This window comes from Pararge aegeria, chromosome Z (genome assembly GCF_905163445.1).
Source record: "Pararge aegeria chromosome Z, ilParAegt1.1, whole genome shotgun sequence".
Taxonomy (NCBI): Eukaryota; Metazoa; Arthropoda; class Insecta; order Lepidoptera; family Nymphalidae; genus Pararge; species Pararge aegeria.
The window spans coordinates 5,591,806-5,616,358 of NC_053208.1; the positions used below are offsets into that span (position 1 = coordinate 5,591,806).

At 36.9% G+C, this 24,553-nt stretch overlaps 1 protein-coding gene and 2 non-coding genes across 3 annotated transcripts in view; 1 reads left to right on the forward strand and 2 right to left on the reverse strand.

Moving 5' to 3' along the window:
* Positions 1 to 24,553, forward strand: part of LOC120636661 (dystrophin-like protein 1) — a 274,699-nt gene that overhangs the window by 100,560 nt on the left and 149,586 nt on the right. The window lies entirely within an intron of this gene.
* On the reverse strand, positions 3,667 to 3,754 carry Trnay-gua. Its single transcript is given in 2 exon segments — positions 3,667 to 3,702; positions 3,718 to 3,754. It is a non-coding gene; the product is annotated as a tRNA-Tyr (tRNA).
* Positions 4,899 to 4,986, reverse strand: Trnay-gua. Its single transcript is given in 2 exon segments — positions 4,899 to 4,934; positions 4,950 to 4,986. It is a non-coding gene; the product is annotated as a tRNA-Tyr (tRNA).

Below are 24,553 nucleotides of genomic sequence, written 5' to 3' on the forward strand. Positions count from 1 at the left end.
CTTATTTAAGCATTGCCTTGTTCGTTGTTAGTGGAAATGGGCCATTCAAAGATGTTGGTCTCACGAATTGAAAAATACGTCTTCAATTAACTAACAACTTCGTGAAGTAAATCGTATTAAACCTAAACTAAGTAACCAATTCTACACTTTTATTAATTTAGTGCTACTGCAAAGTCTTCTACGAATTAAATTTTAGTCTCAAATCAAATTGGACTGCGCTCTAGCATTGTCAAGTAAACGCTATTAGTAAGGGAATACAAGTGTACTGGTGACAACTCTGCTGAACACAGCTCCAAACTAAATTGAGAAATGTTAAAATAGTGCTGTCATTTCATGATGCTTTCAAGCAACCTTGTCAGTAAGACATTCATCAATTGTATAGTAACCTCGCTGTAATAAATGTGTTTTAACATATTCTTTAAACTTATGCATTGGTTGGTCCAAAATCACCTTAGGAATCATATTATAAAAGCGTATACTCAATGCCACCAATGACTTCTGTACCTTTCGCAGACGATATGCAGATGACACTCATTTATGACCATTTCTTGTAAGTCGACTGTTTGTGTCCACTTTTTGTTTATAATGACTAATATGTTGTCTTAAAAATACTATATTATTATAAATATATTGTGAAGCTACAGAAAGTATGCCTATTTCTTATATATATAATAACAACAACTACACGTGTGATAATTTTTACTTTGTTCATCAACATGTCGCTGAGTGATGCCATAATACTTTATTTTAATTTCAACTAATACATCTTATTAGTAGCTTGCAAGCAATCGTTTTGAATTAGGTAAGGTGTATGTACGTTCTAGTAAAGCCACCTTTTTCATTATAGCTTCGACATTATCTTAACTATAATTGCAAAGATCTGTAAAGAACTTTTTATAATTTTCTACCAACGAATACTTAAACAATTGTTTCCCTACATTTTTTTCTAAAGTGGCAACTCTTTACTACTACTATCTAGACAGCCGATTGGCGCAGTGGGCAGCGACCCTACTTTCTGAGTCCAAGGCCGTGGGTTCGATTGCCGCAACTGGAAAATGCTTGTGTGATGAACATGAATGTTTTCCAGTGTCTGGGTGTTTATCTGTATATTATAAGTATTTATGTGTATTATATTCATAAAAATATTCATCAGCTATGTTAGTACCCATAACACAAGCTTCATTTGGGGCTAGATGGCGATGTGTGTATTGTCGTAGTATATTTATTTATATTTATACGTAAACCCAAACCGAATTGGTAATTAATCAAATAATCTAATTTTTATTATATTTTAACATCAGCTAACACATGTAATACTAATTCCGTATATAATAAAAACTAAAGAAATAACTAAGTTTTGCATAAGTCATGTTTGTAGACGCCTCCAAAATTACTCAGGTAGAATCTTGCTAATGTTCTTTGGCATGCATGTAGCCTTTGACATGGAAAAGAACATAGGCTACCTTTTATCCCGATTCCTGAAGTAGTTGTCGAGGGAAAATTTAAAATTGTTTACGAGCTGAGCCGCGGGCAGACAGCTTTGACATGGTATGCATGTTACCTATGGAAAAGGACATGTACTTTCTAAACCGATCTCTCAAATAGTCCCCGAATTAAAAATTTTAGGCGAGCGAAGCGTGGACTTCTATATTGGGTTTTAGACCCAACAAGTCCACGCAGACGAAGTCGCGAGCAGAACCTGGTAGAGTCATATATTTAAGCTGTGTTTTAATCGCCATTACAAAGTAGTGTTAGAGTAGATAATCGCCATTGCAAAGTAGAGTAGATAATATATGAAGAAGCGACTCTATTTGGAAGAATCAGTTATCATTCATTATAATTTTCAATTGTGGAATTCCGCGACTAAATAAATAAAAGTGTACAGAATTACTAATTATTGTCTGGAATTCATGGATTGATCACTGGAAAACACACCGTGTAGAGAATAGAATAAAATAGAATAGAAAAACTTTATTTCAACACAACACAATAGGGAAAACAGTAATAGTACTTAGGGCTAGGGTGCAAAGGCGGCCTTTTCACTAAAAGTGATCTTTTATAGGCAACCTGAGCGTACGAAGCCGATAAAAAAGTGGAAAGTGTATGGTGCATAAAGTATGTAACAAAAACATAAAATAAACTTTCAAGAACGTACAAACTACATTTACATATTAACTTTAAAAATACCGATATACATTTATATATACTTTAATAGATATTTGTGCTATTATAAACTTACATAATACTCAATTACATGGATAAGTAATATTTTTTTAAGCGATGTTTAAACAGTTGAATGGTTTCGGAATGATGTATTTCCCAGAGAAATCCGTCCGTCGCAGTTTTCCTTTCGAATCTTCAAGTCGTTCGTTTCCTGAAAGTCGTAGCAACATGTAAATAATCGTAGCTATATCGTAGCTTTCATTAAAGGTGCTACGTACCATGGTGTAAAGTGCCTAATAAAAACTGATCCTCTGTGCCACTGTATACCGTCTATATAACTATGCATTACACTTCATAACTGAAAATTTCATGATCAGCATTAGTCCACAAGTTTTTTTTTCTAGCAGCAATGCATTAGCGACGAGTATATCGAAGCCAAACGAGTTCTTACAGCGTCCAAACAATGAAACCGTGGTACGGGTGATAAATCGATAAAGCTCTGTAAAGTAAAGTAAAATATGTTTAGCGAAAATGCACTAAAACTAGCACGCTTTTCCGTTAAAAAGCAAGCCTTCACACAAAGTATAATCAAATATACTTACTACAAACCTACAATCTAACGCCCCCTGGTGGCTGCTTACTTAAAATATACCAAAGATCCTGCTCTAGAAAAATGTGTAACAAAATAAAATGTTTTGGAATTGATCTATTATGTATTCAGGATAATGGATTCTCATTTCTAAGAAACTACCTGGGCATAATGCATATTTTTTTCCTAATACGTTCCCAGAAAACTAATTGGACGTTATGCAAAAAACTACATCAAATTGTAGTTATAGCATATTCCCTATCTGGGAGTTGATTTCACAAGAACATTATCAATATGCATACTACATACAGGCTGGGTAGCTACTCTTCCGAAAAATATAAAAATAAAAATATTTACAAACCTTTATTTAAGTTTATTCAACTGTTTTTTTAACGGCGATTCTGAATACTATCCATTTAAGATAACTCCCTAAGACAAAATTGGTTTGGATCACCAAAGAAGCACGAATTAATAAACTCTTCTTGAAGTTGGCTGAAGTAGTAGATTCTGTATTTAGGGCAATGATTATACTTTTCAATCATCAAGTAAGTACTATATAAATAATGTAAGTACTGAATAAAAAGCCCTTCACATGTATAGCTACGTTCTAGTCTACATAGATTCATTTCTACTGTGACTACAAATCAAACAAATAACTTAATTTAAACCTTTCCAGAAATCAATATAATTAAAACACTATGTTGATTTTTAAAGTTACTTTATTATGTGTATGAAACCGACATTATTTATTGTATGTGAAAATGTGTCAGATTTTCACATGCGCAAAGTTATGGAAGTTTTGGAACAACAACATTTCTCTCAAAACACCTTGTAAGTACTTGAAAATAAATAAATAAACTAAGTAACATTTAAATAACAATAAGAAATATATGTGTAAAAATGAAAAAAGGGGTTCCTTCGAGCCGGATTCGAACCAGCGACCTATGGATTACCAGAGAAACCTTCTACAGTCCACCGCTCTACCAACTGAGCTATCGAAGGTTGGTGCTTGGTGTGTGAATTTTCAGGATCTATATCTACTACCAAATGTATAAAAATGGCAATAACTTAATAAGTTAGTGATTTAAAAATACTTTTTTAACTATAATTTATTCATTAGACTATGTTCTTAAATTTCATGCAAAAAAAAAGAAATAAATCGATTTCAGTTGCCTGAAATCACCAGTTTTATCGAAAGTGCCATACGTTGCGTGCAATAACTTACTGCTATCTACAAAGTATGCACCTACTGAGTACTGTATGTGAATGCAGCAGTATTTCAAAATACTCCGTGATTTAGTTGTCTGATCTCACTATGCGAACGAAATTTCAGTCTCATGTCATATTGCTGAAGTTGCATTAGATTATATTTATAAGTGTACGTGACGGTAAGCTTCTTACGATAAAATATTAATTAATGATACAGTATGCGCGCTACCATCGCGAAAACATAATTCTTGATGGAAATTTTAAGCTATAGCCTAATAGCAAAGCAAAAAAATATCAAAAACGCCAGGCGAAACCGAATAGCACGGACGGGCGGGCGTAAAATAGTGGATGAAAGCTTGTAAGGCAAACTTATCAATAGTTGTGCGCTAACGAAGTCGCTGTTACCGCCTTCTGTTCTGAATTCCATCAAATAATAATATGTAATTCATCCTTATTAATGTTATGAATGCAAAAGGGTGCATCTTTGATTGTTTATATATTTATTCTTTTGTTTGCTACCTATAAGTCGCTGATACGCTGTACTTTGATGAAATTTAGCACATGTACACAGTTTTCGTCAAGAAGTTTTTATTGCAGGGAAGTAATAGGCCCGCGAGATACAAAAATATGCTTTTGTTGCCTATGCACTTATTACACATACTTCACAGCCGGCAACTTGGCAAAATTTTGCATAGAGATATAATTCTGGAGGATATTTATCCTGGATATGGCATAGCATACATTTTATCCTGGGAAAAATTTACACTTGGATTTTTTTTAATCCAAATAATTAAGTTGATATCGCATAAATCTGGAGACAGATTATATATTTTTACCCTAGGAAAACATACGGTGTTCTCAGATGTTTTATGAAATTAAAAAAATAGTCTTAATCGCGGAAATAGCTATACTAATAAAAAGTAAAATGAAAAAGATATCCTTCGAGCCGGATTCGAACCAGCGACCTATGGATCACTTCTGAAACCCTCTACAGTCCACCGCTCTACCAACTGAGCTATCGAAGGCTTGTGAAGGGGTTGTAAATTTTCAGTATGTGTATCTACTTTTAAACGTATAAAAACAGCAATAACTCGATAGATATGGAAGTAAAGTAATACGCTTTTAATGCAAACTGTCAACAAAAATTTTTGATCAAAATCCATGTTCCTTAAAGACAATATTGGGTTATAAACAACAGTACACTACATTTTATTATTAAGGTATTGACTTTCTCTTCTATTATAATAAATACAAAAGTTTGTTTATAGCTTTATCTTTTATTCTTCCACTATGTAGCAACGGTTGATATGTGAAAGAAGAATAAAGTAAATAGTAAATATATGCGAGGAGCCTACTAATAGGTGTAATATACATGTGGCGAATAATACATGTGAGTCAAACCGTACGCAAAATCTACGTAGTCCATTATTAATCAACATCATCACTATCAGCCTATCAACGCCCCACTTCTTCACACAAGTAGCAGAGCTATACCCCTCATAAGAGAGAGCAATTGGGGCATAAGCCTTCCTATTCGATTTTACCTTTGTTAACTCATGTTTAACTCAGTTAATTTAGTGAAAATATCAGGAACTGACTGCGTCGTTTACTTTTCCGACTACAGGCTGGTAATAAGAATTATTTATATCGGCCGGAATTCGACCCCAGGACTTCGTGATCCATAGCCGTGCTTTAATATCTTGAACATTTAATGGAGCGACTATAAAACGTGTCTTCTTTCCACCTCGTTGTGGTCGCCAACTCCAGCCTTGGGCCCCAACTTCTATCGGTCTGTTTATTTATACTCTTGATTTGCACACAAAAAAATACAGAAGAAGAATAAAAAAAAACAAACTATGTGTCTGCTTCGCGACTCTATAAGCTATGTCGATAGTTCTAGTTCTTCTACGGATCTCAACATTTCTGATTTGATCACGTAGAGCTACTCCGAATATTGCTTTCTCTATCGTTCGCTATCGAGTGTCTTTGAGCTACCTTAAGAGGCTTTCAAGAAGGCTCAGAGTAACCAGAGGCCAAGTATTATTTTGTCCTGGGTACTAAAAATAAGAAAGTAGCCGAAAAGCTGTCATAAACTTTATCAATATGGTATTTATGAGATATAAACGCAAAACGGCCGTAGCTGGCGAAAGGTTCCATAGTTATTACACGTTTATTGCATGCGGTAATATTAAAAACTCTTATCGTTCTCACACATTTTTACGTACCTGGAGGTAGACTTGTGAATTTCAAGAAGGTTTTAATGTATGAGTAGAGCTTTGAAAGCAAAGGTTTTGGCGGCCTTGTTTGCCGAGTTTATTTTGAACCCCTGCACAAAGTGCTTTTGTATATGAGATAACTTTGAATAAGTGTACCTATGTATGTTATAGTGTCACTATAACGGATTAATGTTGTTCTTTATAACGTACATTTCAGGCAGTTTAAATGATATATTATGTCGACCTGCCTGGCACAGTGGTAAGCAAGTTTTGACGGCCAATTGGCGCAGTGGTCAGCGACCCTGCTTGCTGAGCTTATGGCCGTGGGTTCGATTCCCACAACTCGAAAAATGTTTCTGTGGTGAACATGAATGTTTTTTCAGTGTCTGGGTGTTATATGTATATTATAAGTATTTATGTATATTATTCATAAAAATATTCATCAGTTATCTTAGTACCCATAACACAAGCTACGCTTACTTTGGGACTAGATGGCAGTGTGTAATGTATAAAAAAAAAAAAGTTTAAAAGTTTTAAGCAAGTAAGCTATTGTCTTATAAGAGGTATGTCCCTGGTTGGATATCCGATATAGGCAATTTATTATAATGTCTGAAGTTTGTTTGGTCTGGGAGGCCAGGCGTGACAAGTAACCGAAAGACGTACCACCAAGCAATTAATGGTATTTAATGGTAATTAATGGTAACGGGCTGACATGTTACCCCGAAAGAACATCTTTTCTTTCGGGGTAACATGTCAGCCCGTTACCATCAGTTGAGATTATGTTATTTTGACGTGACAACGTCTTATAAATTGGTTTGCCGGGTGACACTTCAAGAAACTGCGTTACGCTCCGCTCACGTTATGCGCTCACAATGAGAGCGAGTGAGAGGCACGCGTCCCTTCCACTCGGGCATGGTTAGCCCGCCTAAGAGCGAGAGAGACAGACATAAAAAGTGAAAGGCACGCGTCCCTTTGTAGTAAACGCTGTTTCATTGTACGCAAATGTATTGCAAGTTATTGTATGTATATTTGTATATAAATACGTATGTATGTGTAAAGGTAAAAATAAAATTTTGTTAATATGAAATTCAGTGCGAGATTCTTTGTATAAATTAATGTTTTAAATATAATTCTTTGTATAAATAAATGTTTTAAATTGTTACTATTATTTCATCCTTCTTCCTACTATACGAATGAATATTCACATTAAAATTATTTTACCACTCAAAGTCGTTGTCACGTAAAACTTTCGCCCGTATACCGACTTTACAGGCAACCAATTTTTTTTATTCCACTACAAGTTAGCCCTTGATTGCAATCTCATCTGGTGGTACGTGATGATGCAGTTTAAGATGGTAGCGGGCTAACCTATTAGAGAATATGGTAGGCGTAACCCTAATCAGTTTCTACGCGAAATCGCAACGGAACACTAAATTGCTTAGCGGCACGTCTCTATCGGTGGTGACTAGCCTCGGCCAAATCCTCTAACCAGAACAGACCATAGAAAATTCAGAAATTATAAAGTCCCCTGCCGGAAATCGAACTCGGAACCTGCTTAAATTCACAGCGCTCACCGTTGCGCCAGGGAGGTCGTCACAAAGATTGCAGATTGATATAAAAAAACTCTCTCTTTTACCATTTGATGAACGCTGAAAACTCATATGTAACGATTTTGCATGAATACTTCATTAATGTAATATCTTTATTAGAAAATTCTGCATGGCGGAAATATCGATGCTCTATGCGCCAGCCCTTTATGAGGCTGCATTGTTCGTAATATGTTATACACATAGCTTTTATAATATAAAAGACGCGATCCCTAGATGTTGCCCGCGACTTCGTTCGCCTATGTTCCTATTTAAAAAAAAAACAGTGAACATTTTTTTATTCCCGGAGTAAAAAGTTTTCAACAGATTTAAACCATCCTTTGGTATATGTCCAAAGTTTCATCAATGTCGGTGCAGAGGTTGTGCCAATATTATTGCATACAATTCTACAATAAACTACCAATTGACATCTTGGAGATGTCTCTTAAAAAGTTCAAAGTTTGTATTAAACGTAAGCTTATAGAAAAGTCCTATTATAGTATAATGGACTACGTAAACGATAAAAAAGCTTGGGTGTAAATTATTAATTATTATATAGACTTTATTACTCTTCATTTAAATGTTATAATAGAAGTATCGACTAAAGCTTGACTGCAATCACATTGCCGGACAGCCGGTTGGCGCAGTGGGAAGCAACCCTGCTTTCTGCGTCCAAGGCCGTGGGTTCGATTCCCGCAACCGGAAAAATGATTGCGTGTTGAACATGTATGTTTTTCAGTGTCTGTGTAATTATCTGTATAAGTATTTATGTATATTATATTCAGATGGCTTACCTGATGATTAGTGGAGAACCATCGACTATAAACAGAGCACGTCCTGCAACATATAGTCATATCATCATCATCATCATCATCAGCCTATCTCAGTCCACTGCTGGACTAAGGCCTCTTCATTTGCACGCCAACTCGGTCTATTGCTGGTTAGCTGCATCCAGTTCTTCCCTACTGCCTTTACAATATCATCTCTCCATCGAGCTGGTGGTCGGCCAAAGCTTCTGTGTCCAGTGCGTGGTTGCCAATCCAGAATCACTCGGCTCCACCGCCCGTCCTCCCTTCGACATATGTGACCCGCCCAGTTCCATTTCAGGGCCGCTGCTCTTTGAACGATGTCAGTGATTCCAGTTCGGTTTCTGATCTCTACGTTGGGAATCTTATCTAATAGAGACAAACCATATATAGTTATATATATTATTAAATTTTTACATAACATGCTGCATTGTCGTATTAGATTAACTTTTTCCTGTAATGACAAATATGTAAGATGGGAATAAATAAATAAATAAATAAATAATAACATGCCGCCCTGTGTCTATCAATTTAAAGCGTAGGTGTTAAGTCTCACTTGCCTGTAATTACACCGGCAACCACGCCCTTCAGAGCGGAATATGGTATTGGCTGCTTAGCGGCAGAAATAAGCATGACAACAGTAGTTCCCTGCAGACGAGATCGGTCACAAAAAACTCTACCACTGCTAAAATGTCTATGCTTCTTCATTTTAGGTCCCCATGATATAATTTGGTGATATTTATATGAAAATGGAAGCTTAAAGATAATTCAGATTATTGCGGTGCGGATTACAATCTAAACTTTACGGCCGATTGGCGCCCCAGCGACCCTGCTTTCGAAGTACCAACGCCGTGGTAATTAACATGGATGTTTTTCAGTGTCTGGGTTATTATCTGTACATTATAATTATTTATGTACATTATTCATAAATATATTCACCAGTCATCTTGGTACACATAACACAAGCTACGCTTACTTTGGGGCTAGATTGCGATGTGTGTGTCGTAGTATATTTATTTATGCAACTCGACGTCCTTAGCGCAGTGCTCTTCGTCTGGTTGGGAGTTAATAATTACTTGATGCTTATCGAGACCATCTAAAAGCAAGGCCACCCTCTTATATTACCTAAAACTACAATGACGGTACCCTTACATGTCCTCACTTTGCACGCATATTTAGAGCTAAAATAGGGTTTATAAGTCACATTAGAGCGCACGAGCGAGCGCTAACATGTAATTTTTTAAAAAAAAAAAGCATAACCAGTCGCTGTTGCCGCACGCGGCAGTGAATCAATGAATGATTTTCTCTAGTCTGATCCGGTGGAAGGCTTGCTTAACAGAGAGCCGGAGCTAGTAACCGTCCTACTGACAAAAACGTGCACCCTAGCTACTGCGAGTTCCGGTACGACTTCGCGTAGAAACCGATTAGCCAATTACATCGATCCCAAGTTAGCCCGCTATCACTAACGAGCAAGTGAGATTGAATCGAGTGTTTATACTTGGAATTAATCTTCCGTTAATAGTATACTGTAACCCGTCCAACCCCACACGATAACTTCCCTGTGTACTTGACTTTTTGAGTCAACGTGATCTGAGAATTTAAGGTGCAGATGACTATGCCTTGAAGTTAAATGGTACCTACAAAGTTTTTAATATATCCCATAATCTATACGTGAAGCTAAAACTTTGTACCCCTTTTTACGATAATTGCGCGGACGGAGGAGTATGGAACTTCCCACACTTATATAAGTAACAAATTTGACATAACATTTTATTAAAACTAGTGGTCACAAGTTTTAATAAAATGGAACCAAGAAAGTCTTACAGCAAATTTGCAATAAAAGTAAATTCACAATTTTGGTTGCAGCGGTATAAAATTTAGTCGGAAATATGGGCAATCGTCACAAAATTTGTGATCATGGAAGGTATAGTCCTTGACAATAGAATAATGCACAAACTTATTATTTAAATTAAGTATAATCGAATTTTGTGGGATCAGTAGTGTTAATAAAATAGAACTAAGAAAGTCTTACTGCAAATTTGCATTAGAAGTAACTTCGCAATTTTGGTTGCCGAGAGAATTTTACTGAATTTTGAACAGCGGTTGAAAATTTAGTCAGAAATGTGTTCAATCATAACATATATATTTCGCTGGGAAATAATTCATAGATAGATTAATACTATATGTTGTTAGAACCTCATTTTGGAATACTCGGCATCTTACTTAATTAAGCAATCTCATTGGTTACGTAATCCTATTGACTTGTGGCTACAGCGCAAATCAATTAATTGTCTTGCTTAATACAATACAGTAATTCAAAATGACAACACAAACGTTTAAAGTCCGTGCATGTCTCAGTGAGCACGTTTGGTCTGTTACATTATTGCTAATTTCTACTTCTTCTTCTTCTTTTTCTTTTTGCGTGAGCACAACATAACATCTTCCTCAAGCTTGAACACAGACTTATTATTTATTAACTAATATTTATTATTTATAATTTTTTACGATTTACCGCCGGCCATACCGGTACTTTGTTTGTAATAAGAATTCGGACAATACCTTTGTTGAAATACTTATTTGTCGAATTCGACGTCAGAAGTTTTTACCTACACTTGGAGGAATTATCAATTTTGATATAAATAACACATCGGTCGTTATAAGATTGATGTAAAAGGCATATACTAATTTCGGCAACCACGGTAGAAGAGCCGTAGCTTAATTGGTAAAGCGCTCAGGCCGCGATTGCCAGAGAGTCGCTGGTTCAAATCCTGTCGGTTCCGAAAATTTTTATATGCACTTTAACACTAAATTTTAACTTACAACTTAATTCACTGTTAAAATGCATTATATGACTAAAATTTAAGTTACCAACTTGACGACTTAGCACTTGTAAATCTAGTGTTAAACTCACAAATTGCATTACGTGTGTTGTTAAGATATAAACCCAAAATAAATGATAGCCTGTATTGCTCTATACAAAGTAGACATAAACTGAGTTAAGACGGTTTTTAAGCTAGCTTTATAGACATTCATTGGATGTATATTAAATGCATTCCACAAATTCTAGTCGACTATTGCAATTTGATGGCCATAGTACATATATCTATATAATATGCATGGCTGACATAGGCTATCAGGGAAAATAAAATGCACCAAATATATTAAAAATAAGGTAGCCTACATTAAAGAATTAAGTTACCTATCTAACTTCTTAGTGTGAATATCGTGAAACCCTCATTTTACCCCTTTATAGGCTGATAAATAAAATTTTCCGGCCAACCTTGTAAGTGTGAGTGTACCGCTTTGACTGAGCTTTTTTAATTTATATTAATTTAATTTTGCCTCATCTCGTGGTAGAAGGCCTGGTCATTTGCGCAAAAAACAGCCTGGCTGTTTAGCGCGCAAATGCAGCCAGTATTATTGGCACCATTTCCCGCGGGCATGGCCTTTGTAGTTATAGGTTTAATGAATAATAAAAAAATATACTACGACAATACACACACCGCCATCTAGTCCCAAATTAAGCGTAGCTTGTGTTATGGGTACTAAGATAACTGATGAATATTTTTATGAATAATATACGTAAATACTTATAATATACATATAAACACCCAGACACTGAAAAACATTCATGTTCATCACACAAACATTTTCCAGTGGTGGGAATCGAACCCACGGCCCAGGACTCAGAAAGCAGGGTCGCTGCCCACTGCGCCAATCAGACGTCTAGGTTTAGTTGTAAGTTTTATTGTACTAACATTCATCATCACATCAAACCTTTAGTGGCCCACTGAAGATCACGAGTCTCCTCCCACAAAGAGAAGGGGTTAAGGCTGTAGTCCACCACGCTGACCCACTGCGGATTGGTGGACTCCACACATTTTTGAGAACATTATGAAGAACTCTTAGGCATGTAGGTTTCCACACGATGTTTTCCTTCACCGTTGAGGGAAATTATATTTTAATTACTTTAAACGCACAAAACTTAGAAAAGTAAGAGGTGCGTGCTCGGGCTCTAACTTGGCCCCCCGAAAGTGAAGTCGAGCTCCTACCTTATGCACTATCACCGCTTTTGTACCGCTTGTACTAACAGTATGAATTAAAAATGAATTAATATAGAGGTTATAGGTTTTTAATTTTCCGCTTTAACGCAGAGCAAAGCAAGTCACGAATACGCGGACTTGGAAACACTTCAGTTACCAAATCGGTCATATTGCAAATTGAACTTTGGTGCTCTTGCATGTAGAAAGCTACGAGAGATCGTCGCTCCGCGTTTTGTAGTCCCCTGCGCCAGTATATCATAAATAACATTTCAATATAAGTTCGCCCATACATCAGCTAAGCGCTAAACTACACTAGCGAAATATTCCTCAGATAATAGTTGATTGCAATATTATCAATAAATACACTACGACAATACACTCATCGCCATCTCGCCCCAAAGTAATCTTTGCTTGTGTTATACCCATAACACAAGCTAACTAAGATGGCTGATGAATAATTTTTTGAATAATATAATATACATAAATACTTATAATATACATATAAACACGCAGCCAGTGAATAAACATTCATGTTTATCACTCAAATATTTTTCAGTTTTGGGAATCGAACCCACGGCCTTGGACTCAGAAAGCAGGATCGCTGCCCACTGCGCCAATCGAGCGTCTATGGTTTTGTGCCGATTGTATCCAGCGACTCCTTGCAACTCGTTTAATGTGGTCTGCCCAGCTTATGGGCGATCTCCAAACACTGCTTTTTCAAGTGCGGGGTCGCTTACTTCGGCACCATGGGACCCCACCATCCATCGGTTTTTCGAGCTATTTGCGTTGCCAGTCGTGTAGCTGTGCAGGAAAATCTGGTTCTTTTAAGGATCTCCTTTAAGCATCCCTCTCTTTCGCCCACTGAGTGAATAGAGCCTTCTTAACGGGCCCGGGGGACAAGTTTTAACATTGTTTTTTAAGAAATAGATTACATCGAGGTTAGTATACAATGTGTTCATGTCTCCCCTACTAAGTTGCTTCAAAGCAGTTCGCTTCGAGCTTAGATAAAGCAAAATAATGATTCCCAAATAAAAATTTATATTTATAGTATTTGCTGCTGAAATTCTCGCCAGCTTCTCAAACAGATTTAGTGGAAAAGGATCTCAGACTCACTTTTAAATTAGTTATCGGAACACATTGAAGTATTTCTTTAAAAATTAAGTTCAAGACTCTGCATAAAAAAGTCAATACAAAAAGTTTAGAAACAAAAAGTCTGTAGTCCAACTTAGGGATAGGATATCTATTGTGAATTGAGTGCTGCAAAGTGCCTCATAATGTTGTTATAGGTCAGGGATGGCAAAGGATATTGGCAAGCGTGCCTTCCAATCATGACACGCGGTGAAAAACATTGTGTACGCCCCAGAAGGATATATTTTGTGCAAATATGTTAAAATTTGTCAAATACTATAAAGACTTTTTAAAATCTCATTAGCTTCAGTGGTGGTAAGCAAAAATAAAGTTGTAATGCAGAACACTAGACTACACAGAAGAAGCAATTCATTTATAGGAAATTTTATACAATTTTACAATGAATTACTGGTTGATATCTTGGGGATGTCTCTAAAAGAGTTCAAAGTTTGTATTTAGCGAAAGCTTACAGAAATGTCCTGTTATAGTATAAAGGATAAAAAAGCTTGGGTGTAAACAATGGTTCTAACCAGGTTGCTTCTTAAATATTTTCAAATGACAGTGTGAGATGGTGATAACCAAAAGAACACGGCTAAGTTTGTTGTCGGATTCTTCTTAGACCAGGGCGCGTTTGAATCCCTCATAGTTTTAAGCTACGAATGTAGTTATCGCCATCACTCACTGCTATGTACACATTTTGTACATTATCAAAAGTTCCACGTATGTGCCTATTTGAATAGAAAAATATTTAACTTTGTCTTTTGACTTTGGTTCCACAAATTATCCCTACAATCGTGTTTATATTTATCAACTGTTGTTTCCTAAAAAAAAATATAAGTTAGGGATAGTTAGGTTAGTTAGGTAGCCTAGTAGTAGTTTCTACAGTCCATGCTTAATGTGTTTTTGACATTATCGATTATCAAAATTATCGCGGGGCGGAGTTTTAGGTTGTTTATAGGACCAACGGACGTCGGCTTCCCATAGTTCTGCAGTGGAGACTGCAGCAGAAAGCGTAGTGGTGGTAGTTGGTTTAGTTAGACAGATTACATAAAACGCATCGCAGGGAACCAATGGGTAAAAAGCTGTGGCACAAGAACGTAGTTTGTAGAATCCCCACAAAATAAATCCCTATATCCTTTGGACGTCCTTCGGTTGAGATTTTGAAGTTTTAAAATAGCAGATAACAAGGCGTTTAGTTACCATCCTGTTTAATTATTTGTTATTATCAGGTACAATAAATTGTTCCACGATAAATTATTTTACCTAAGTGACGATACTGTGCTAGATGAAAAGCTTATTAATCTGGAAGGGACATTAGCAGTTTATTGAACCCATTACCCGTAATCGATGTCCCCTACCACGCGCACTAAACTGGAACGGACGTTGACTGTCTATTGAAACCATCCCCTTTAATTGGTTACCCCTACCACACGTCTTTGTTAGAAGAACAGTAACCAACCGACGCTGATCAAGACCAAAATATATACCCGAAAGTTAATTACAAGCGATCATTACCTAAAGATCACCATCGAAAGATGATAGCATATCTCAAAACGTGGCACTTTAATAGATTTTATCGTAAACTTTAATTAATTATTCGTTTGTTTTTATGCTATCAAGCTAGATGCTATGAAGCGGTGATAGCCTGCCTAGTGTGTAGGAGCTCGATTCATTTTCGGCCGAGTTCGAATCCCAGCACGCACCTCGAACTTTTCAAAGTTGTGTGCGTTTTAAGTAATAAAAATTGTACTTGCTTTTACAGTGAAGAAAACCTCGTGAGGAAACCTGCATGCCTGAGAGTTCTCCATAATGTTCTCAAAGGTGTGTGGAGCCACAAAACCGCATGGGATAGCGTGCTTGATTAGGGGCTTAACCCCTTCTCATTGTGGGAGGAGACCGGTACCCTGTAGTGGGCCGGTAACGCGTTGATATGATGATGCTATCAAGCTGCTCTTGATAAGTACCGATTAGTTGTATGCGTGGCCGATTTTTCGGAAACAAATAAAAATGGCGGAAAGTATGTGAGTCAGGCTCCATACTTAAATATTTAGACCACTTTAAAGTAAATTACACCAGTGTAAGGAATTTATAAACATTCATTGTATGAGTTTATTAGTTCCTCTTAGTGGCTGAACTTATAAACGTAGCCAAGAGCCGCAACGATTAAACAACATTCCTACGTATAAGAAAATAGCATTCAATACAATTTTGAGTATTATTTGTATCTAGATAGATGGGAATTCATGATTATTTAATTAATTCCATTTAAACCTAATAAACACTCGTAATCCATCAGAAATGATGATTAATAAGCGAAGGCCTATTAAAGTGCAAACACCAAAATCCCAAGGACATAACACTGAGAACATAAAATAAACGCCGTGATTTTTATCATCGAACCCAAGCCCTTCAAATCTTTTCTTAAAAAGTTTTAAAGTAGATCTGATTGGTGTGGTACTGGTGACTGACTGGTGTGGTTAAGATAGGATAAATTAACTACACCAGTAATCAAAAGCATTTGGAAGCATCATCAGATCTCTAAAAAACTAAACGGATCTTACCAGTTAAAGAAGAATTATTCAAATCGTTTCACACTTGACGGATATGGTATAAATTTATCAAAATCCCCTCTGCGAATGGAAATGTGCTGAATGTCGGGATATAAAGTATGTTCTTAATATCCTTCCAAACTTCATTTGAAATCATTCAATGGTTCTGATGATATGATTCGTGTCTAAGATATAAAGAGACAGACATACAGAAAGACAGTCTAAATAAAATTTTAAACTTCAGCATCGAGTATAGAAAAAAAATGTGTTTTTTTTCAATATTTGATCTGTAACAATTTTATTATAAGTATAGATTAAGTTCCTATGTTTATACAACTACAAGATTAGCCACTGACGTAATAGGTCTGTGAGATTAGCCGACCCGCGTTATAGCAGCGTGGTGTGTCCAACCTTTATTTTTTAGGAAATATTAGAATACTTAATAGAGAAAAAATAACTTGAGTCTTTTTACTGTAAGCCTACATACACCATGAAATGATAGTATGTAAGCTTCTTTGCTTAATATGTCATATCAAAACGATATAAAGATAAATCATATTATTCAGAGGTAATGTAATTTAAAGATAGTGATGGTCACAATAGTGTCAGTCTGGCAATGTGATAAATGCGTCTATGTTAAATTCAAATATGAATTTCACCTTTCCCATGCGACCGGGACTGACGATGTCATATATAGCTGGTGTCATTTATCACGAATCACGGTGACAAGAACAAGGGTGTGTCCGACTTGAAGTAGTCGAAAAACTATCCCGACTGACTGATATCACGATTGCGCAGTGGGATTACCATATTATAAATTTGAAACGTCCGGACAATCATTCAAGAATCTTCTCATCATCAATAGCCTACACTGCAGCACTCAAAGCCTCGCCCAACGGAAGGATTTGTCCATAATTACCACGCTTGGTAGAGGGGATGATAAACCGCAGTATATGGTAATAGTAGCAGAGTCTGCTATCCGTTTTCCGGTTTATTCCCATACTCGTCTCGTACGTCACTCGCGGGAAGAGGACGCGTGGCAACTGTATTCTGATGTAACACACGTCATCATCACATGCAATTTGGTCTATTCGTTTCAGCGCCACGATGGCACTGACAAATATTCGTATTCTGACAAGTCATCATCTCAACCAATGGATTTCTACAGCCACTGCTGGACTCATGTTCATGGCCTTGTGCTCATTTTGTCCAGTAACGGCTGGCAAAATCGACTGCACGACGGATGCTGTTTATTTACCTGTGGACGAAAAACCTCCTTCATTCTTCACTACTTGCGTTTATTATAATAAGGAAGGCAGTTCTTCTTTTCTCTAGGCTGTGGTTATAATCACACTTCATATCCCCTGTCCACCTACTGGAAGTTATAACAACACTGCCATTTCAGTATTGTCCTTGCTACAGGACCCGCCCATCGCCACTTTAGCTGCGCAATTCGTTGGACTATGTCACTAACTCTGTTCCATTTACTATGGATTTGTACCGTGGCTCTGTATGTAGAGTGGCTCTGACCATTCTTATTAGAGCCATAGCCGTAGTCACTGGCATCACCCATAGGTAAAGTCACAAAATTGACAATGAAAAAATTACACCTTCTTGCGTCCCGGTTGCTGGCTCAAAAACTAATTAAAAGAAGTATAGTAAAAGAACAAAATAAAATAATATTATATTATAATATTTAAACGGGTTTAACGGGTTTTGGGTTTTGAGGCCGCTTTCAAAATACGTTCAAACACTGTACCTACACGTAATAAACTTTTCGTTAGTTAAATTTGGTCAGTATTATATTCGCAGATTCGAGTATTGCCTGTAACTTTTTTTCATGTAAAATTAAAAACTATGCGGTTACATTGTGTGAATAGTGACTAACATGATTGACTAAAGATAACGAGGGTACAAGGCCCGGATTGGGTTAGAAGTACCATTTCAGAGTTAGTTAGTTGACGATATTTATTCCTTCGAGGAACACGTTAAACTGGCGGTCCCGGTTAATATTACTGACAACCATTAACGCAAACGCCCGAACCCTTTAGTCACTCTTTTTCAAGGATGAGGAGGCCTATGCCCAGCGGCTGGGGTAAGGACTATATACTGCGAGTTTACACCAATTTACGATATTTTAAAATGAACTCTTTGAAATGCAACTAAAATAGACAAGTTATTGCTATGAAATAAACTCAAACCTTTCCTAGGCTAAAGCGTTAAGCTAAGATTATGAGATTCAGAACCCTACTAATGCACATTGATAACATCTGACTCCAATCCGAGCCGGTCCTAAAAAGGTGCCTGAAAAGGACTTGTCTCTTTATTTAAATAGACGTAGTGCCTCTCCTAAGTTGTTATTCGGGTCAGGCAGAACACATTAAGCCGTCGCTCCCGATTACCGGTATAATCTGACGATAATCACAAACTCTACGAGGAAACATTATCGAAGTTAACGTGTTATTACTCTCCTTTTAATGGCTTGAGCTGGTCAGGCACGACCCTTGGCTTAGTCCCTTTCAGTATCACTGATGTGTCGAATGTTGTTACCTTAACGTTTAAAAAGCAACGTGATGGGTAAAAGAGAAATATGCGCTTAGCCGTGGGTAATTTTTTTTCGGACAGTGTGCTAAGGAACTGTGGTGTAATGTTCCCCCTTCAACATTTTACCATCTCACTGCAAGACGGGTCAGCAGTCCGACACCCTGACCCCCTAGTGGTCGACGAATCCATTTATATCCCAGTCCCCTACGTTGAGCCTAGGCGGCGACGTTTGAAGCATGTCCTTTACAACCCTGACGATTAAATTACTATCGACAATATGTCCCAACAACACACAAATACACAGCCAACACAGCGTCTTCGCCGGCGAAGACGAGGGACCCGATCTCTGACGTCATACGGACGTGGACCCTTACCACGGTCACGGCGTTTTGACTAAACAATAATTAGTCCAGAAGTCCACCAACACTTAGATTAACGTCGAACCGAGCCGAAGTCTGAGCCCTCGCAGTAGGCACCCTCCGGTCGACGTCTCCCACTTCCCCCCCCGATATCTTCGAACCCTGGGACTCTTCTTTTGGCGAGCTTTCGCGCTCGCCCCACTCCCCCGGTGACGCCGTAGAAACCCCTCAGGTGGTTATTGGCAAGTGTCCATCCGAAAATCGAAATCACCGCAAGACAACACGAAATGACAACATGATGTTCCAGTTTTTATATTATACCGATATGTGTTAGTGTGTAGTTATAGGATTTGGAACGCCCTTTCAAAATCTTGGTTCCCTGATTCTTACAACCTGGACCTCTTTAAACAAGAGTGAATTGGAATCTTGCGTGTCCTTCGTATTTAAGACTAGTGTGATTTTAATCTAGCGTTACTAAAATAAAATAAAATGAAGATTGCACTTTTCCCACTACTGCATATTATTGCATTACTTAACAGAATCTAAATTCTATATTGGTGTTTACTTTATTGGAAGCAGATGACATTTACCGACCGACCCCACTTAACATGTGAAGGGCAAGAGATAAAACCAATACACACTTTTTTAAAGTAGATATATAAATTTATCAGATTGTGTTATTTAATAATTTTTATTTCTTGTTATTTGGAGTTTACCAGCTCTCTTCATGTCCATTTTTCCTTAACGTTTCTTATCCACAAAATGGCCACTTACTTGTGTAAAGATATCTGCACCTAGTTTTTCCTTTCTTCTTTTAATCTGTCACAGCCACACTTTCTATATTTGTATAATTTATAGTATACACAATACGAACTGTCCATTATCATTGTAGTATCTAACTCCTCTTTTTTTCGTAAGTTTGTGACTGTTTATCTTATATAAATTAGAACTTTAGTAGGATAGCGATGAGGCCACGAAAAGATGCAAATAAACAAACCATACAAATATCACTTTATTAATTTACTTTATAAACTATGACAATATGAACTTACCGTTTTATAACCTCGCAATTCACCTCATAACTCTCTAAAGAAAGATCCAACCCGCCAAGAAGAAAACCTAATTTCCCGCCAAAACTCATAGCATCCAGGTAGAATCCAAGCAATTTGATTGGTTCCCGCCGTTATGCGTCTACCGGCGTTAACCAATCGGAGAATGACAACCGATCGTCTCGTTTAAAAATAAGATTAAATTAAAAAAAATTACAAAGAAGTGAAAATTATAATGCTAGTTAAATTTTAATCCTAACATATACAAACTTTATCCCCCAGCATGCTCATTTCCATCGTTGGCATCCATAAATTATATCAATAGTGTTTCTTCCATTCCGAAGAGGAAATATAAACTAAAAGCTGAAGGTATAACCAACATGCCTATAATTATTTTATGGCTATTAATTTACTAGCACGATGCATTAATTATTACTGACTATAATTAATGCTAGTAATGACGTTACAATATACCTGCATATTTAGTGAATCCTACTCGTATGTATAAATCAACTAAACGATGATTAACATAATCACACGTTCTAATTTGCAAAAAATCCAATCTTTGAACAATCACATTAGTAAAGTAAAATTATATATACACCTAGACAGAACTCTTTCAATAAATTCTTTATAAAAGTGTATAAAATTGTCCTGATTACGGATAAATATCTAGTCACTGTACCCAGAAGTTATAGACAGGCGTACAAAAAGGCTTTTACGCCAGCGACGAAAGTACAATTAAGGACGCAAGTCGTGCGTGATGGACCATGAATTTGGAGGCTGGAATCGTTTTATCTCACATAATATATCTCTACATTATGTATGTGTGCCCTCTGTATTTGATAGAAAAACAAGACACACATATTTTTGAAAGAGAATATTTGCAGTGAGACCTTTTTACTTCGTATTATTACCGGTTTTGTTATATGGTACATGTAAGTAAAATTAAAAAAAAACTTTTACAGTTACATTAGTGTAAAAGTTTGTTTTCATTTATATCGAACGATACCAATAAAATGTAACAATTTTAGGTAAAGTCCATTCACTATGGCTTGTCCCTTATCTTTAATAGACTCCTATATTATAAAGAGGACAAGTTGTAGTGAATAGACTGTAGGTACGTGTTTGAATGGGTTATCTGGATTTTGATAGACACGTGTCACGCTCGGGCTTTTAACAAAGTGCGTAGGTGCACTAAAAGGGATGAATACATAGCCGGTGTTTTTATACCTTTTATGAGCACTCCAATCTCCAAATGTAACTATTTTATTTTATTTTATTTTGAAACGTATTTTTTTTTAAACATTATTTTCACCCTCAATTACCTTGTGACTGGTCATTTGACGGCCGATTGGCGCAGTGGGCAGCGACCCTGCTTTCTGCGATTCGATTCCCACAGCTGGAAAATGTTTGTGTGATGAACATGAATGTTTTTCCGTGTCTGGGTGTATATAAGTATATTATAAGTATTTATGTATATTATTCATAAAAATATTCATCAATCATCTAAGAACCCATAACACAATATTATATTGATTTACATTGGCGAGTATTTTACAGGAACAAATGATTGTGTATTGTTATCGATCTCATTCTGATCGGAAAGAAACATAACGTAAAAAACAACTGTTAATTTTTATGATTTAATTTACATTTACACTAAATGAATCATGTAAGCTATTGTTTATTTACTCTGTGTTGTGGTCGTATATAGCAGAAAAGTTGGATTCCACTTAGAACTCGGGAATAAGATATGATTATGACAAACAAAATGTTAAATATTTTTTATCTGCCTACTTAAGACCGCCAAATGGTACAGTCAAAGTCAAAAATATCTTTATTCAAGTAGGCCCATAGGTGGCACTTTTGATGCGTACATAAGAATTACACGGTAGTGAGATGATGGCGATAACCACATTCGTAAACTTAAAACTAAAACTACGAGGGTTCCAAACGCGTCCTGGTCTAAGAAGAAGCCCACAACAAACTTAGCCGGGTGTTTTTTTTTTTTTTTTGTTATCACCATCTCACAATGTCATTTTAAATTTATTTATATTAATTATATTACCTTCTACTGTGTTCCATCATCATCATCATATCAACCCATTACCGGCACACTACAGAGCACGGGTCTCCTCCCATAATGAGAAGGGGTTAAGGCCGTAGTCCACCACGCTGGCCATGTACGGATTGGTGGAATTTGTTCCATAGTAATTCAATTTAAAAGCGGTGATAGCGCATTGGACCGGAGCTCGACTTCCCTTTCCGGGGGGCGAGTTCGAATCCCAGCACGCACATCTAACTTTCTAAGTTATGTGCGTTTAAGTAATTAAAATATCACTTGCTTCAACGGTGAAGGAAAACAGCGTGAGGAAACCTGTAGGCCTGAGAGTTCTACATGTACATAAAGGTGTGTGAAGTTCACCAATCCGCACTAGGCCAGCGTGGTGAACTACGGCTTTAACCCCTTCATTGTGGTAGGAGACCCGTTCTCTGTAGTGGGTTGTTGTGATGATGATGAATTCAATTTTTGTATTTGTTTACTGTGGTGTTACAAAAAAGTAACATTCACTAAAACACAGAAGATATACTTACGCTTAGTATGATTGCTTTGGCACGGGAACCTAGACCAGGTCTACCGGCTATAGGTTACTTACATGCTTATCTACTTCTAACTATCCTCCCAGTAACATTTTATGTGGCTTAATTAATGTTGTTTTATCTCTTTTCCAGGTAATAAGTTTTACAAGCAACTTTCTGGGGAGCAGGTAACTTGTAACTTTAATGCTCGTTTTCACTTAGGATGAACAAGGCGATGCTTAAATAAGTAGCACAAAATCTAAGGATATTCCTAGGCATACATCAAAATTGTTTTTTTCTAAAACGTTTAACCGAATTACAAAATGCTGTTGAAAGGTGCATGAATACGTTTCATAAAGAATCACCATTTAAAAATATTAAGTGAAAAGAGGCATATTTCGTTTTCCATACAAACTAATTCAAAATAAGGTTGACCACCTTATTGAAGATAAAAGTCCGACACGTGCATAGTACCTACGCTACGCGTCGCGTACCTGCAGGAGTCACTTGATTTTACTTTGCATGTGATGTAAGGGCTGTATGTGGTTTCTTTCAGTTCAAATATGGCAATGGTTTACTCAAAACTATTGGCGTTTCGGTTTCACAGAGAAGTCTCAGAGACTGTAAATAATTAACCTCTGAAGTATTATTTCGGTTTCCATGTACACATTGTAAATAAATAAAAAAAAAAAATCGCCTAAATTATTACATTAAGCAATTGTTTTACGCGATGTCTGGGTTTATCGAAAATGATCATATATATATCATAGATCATATATAAAGCGAAAATGGGCATAAGGCTCATAGGTCATACATTGATTTTTTGATGAATCGTTATCGAGACATAGTAGTAAAGTAGAATACAGAGGCTTGCCAAGACGCGTTAATAATTGATCTTTCAGCCTCCAGCGCCTGTCAGTAATAAGTATTTTTGGGTAGCTTAAACTTACAAAATTGCTAATTAAAAGTGTAGTGAATATTTTCGTATGTATTGATAATTTAGGGCTTCGATTCAACGGAGGGCTTAACGAGTTCGAATCCCAGCCCGCACCTCTAACTTTTCTAAGTTAGGTGCGTTAAATATCACTTGCTTTAACGGTGAAGGAAAACATCGTGAGGAATGCATCTACTTGCCTGAGAGTTCTCCATAATGTTCTCATAGGTGTATGGAGTCCACCAATGGGCCAGCGAAGGTAGGAGACCCGTGCCCCATAATGGGCCGGTTATGGGTTTATATACGATGATAATTATTATCTTGCGGCTCGAGTTTAAATGGCTTTAAAGGCTCGAGTGTTGGGTTCAAAGGAGATGTTGAATAGTGTATGGGCCGCGGCTAAACTAAAACCGGCTCTATAGGCAAAGCCAACAAACATAACCGCTTTAATATATATATATATAACTAGCACATTATCAGCTCACTACTGGGCACGGGTCTTCTCTTTAGAATAAAAAGAGTTTAGGCAGTTGTCAACCACACTGGCCAAATGCGTTCTTTGTTCATATAAGTAGGTGCATATGAAGTAAGTCGTAGAAGTTTGTGGGAGGCTTTGGCCTTGGCTAGTTACCACCCCATTGGCAAAGCCGTACCGCTAAGCGATTTAGCGTTCCGGTACGATGTCGCGTAGAAACCGATTAGGGGTACGGGCTTAATATAATTGCCTTACTCCCTAACAGGTTAGCCCGCCACCATCAAGTATTGCAGTCCAGAACTCAGTTGTAGAGGTAGATA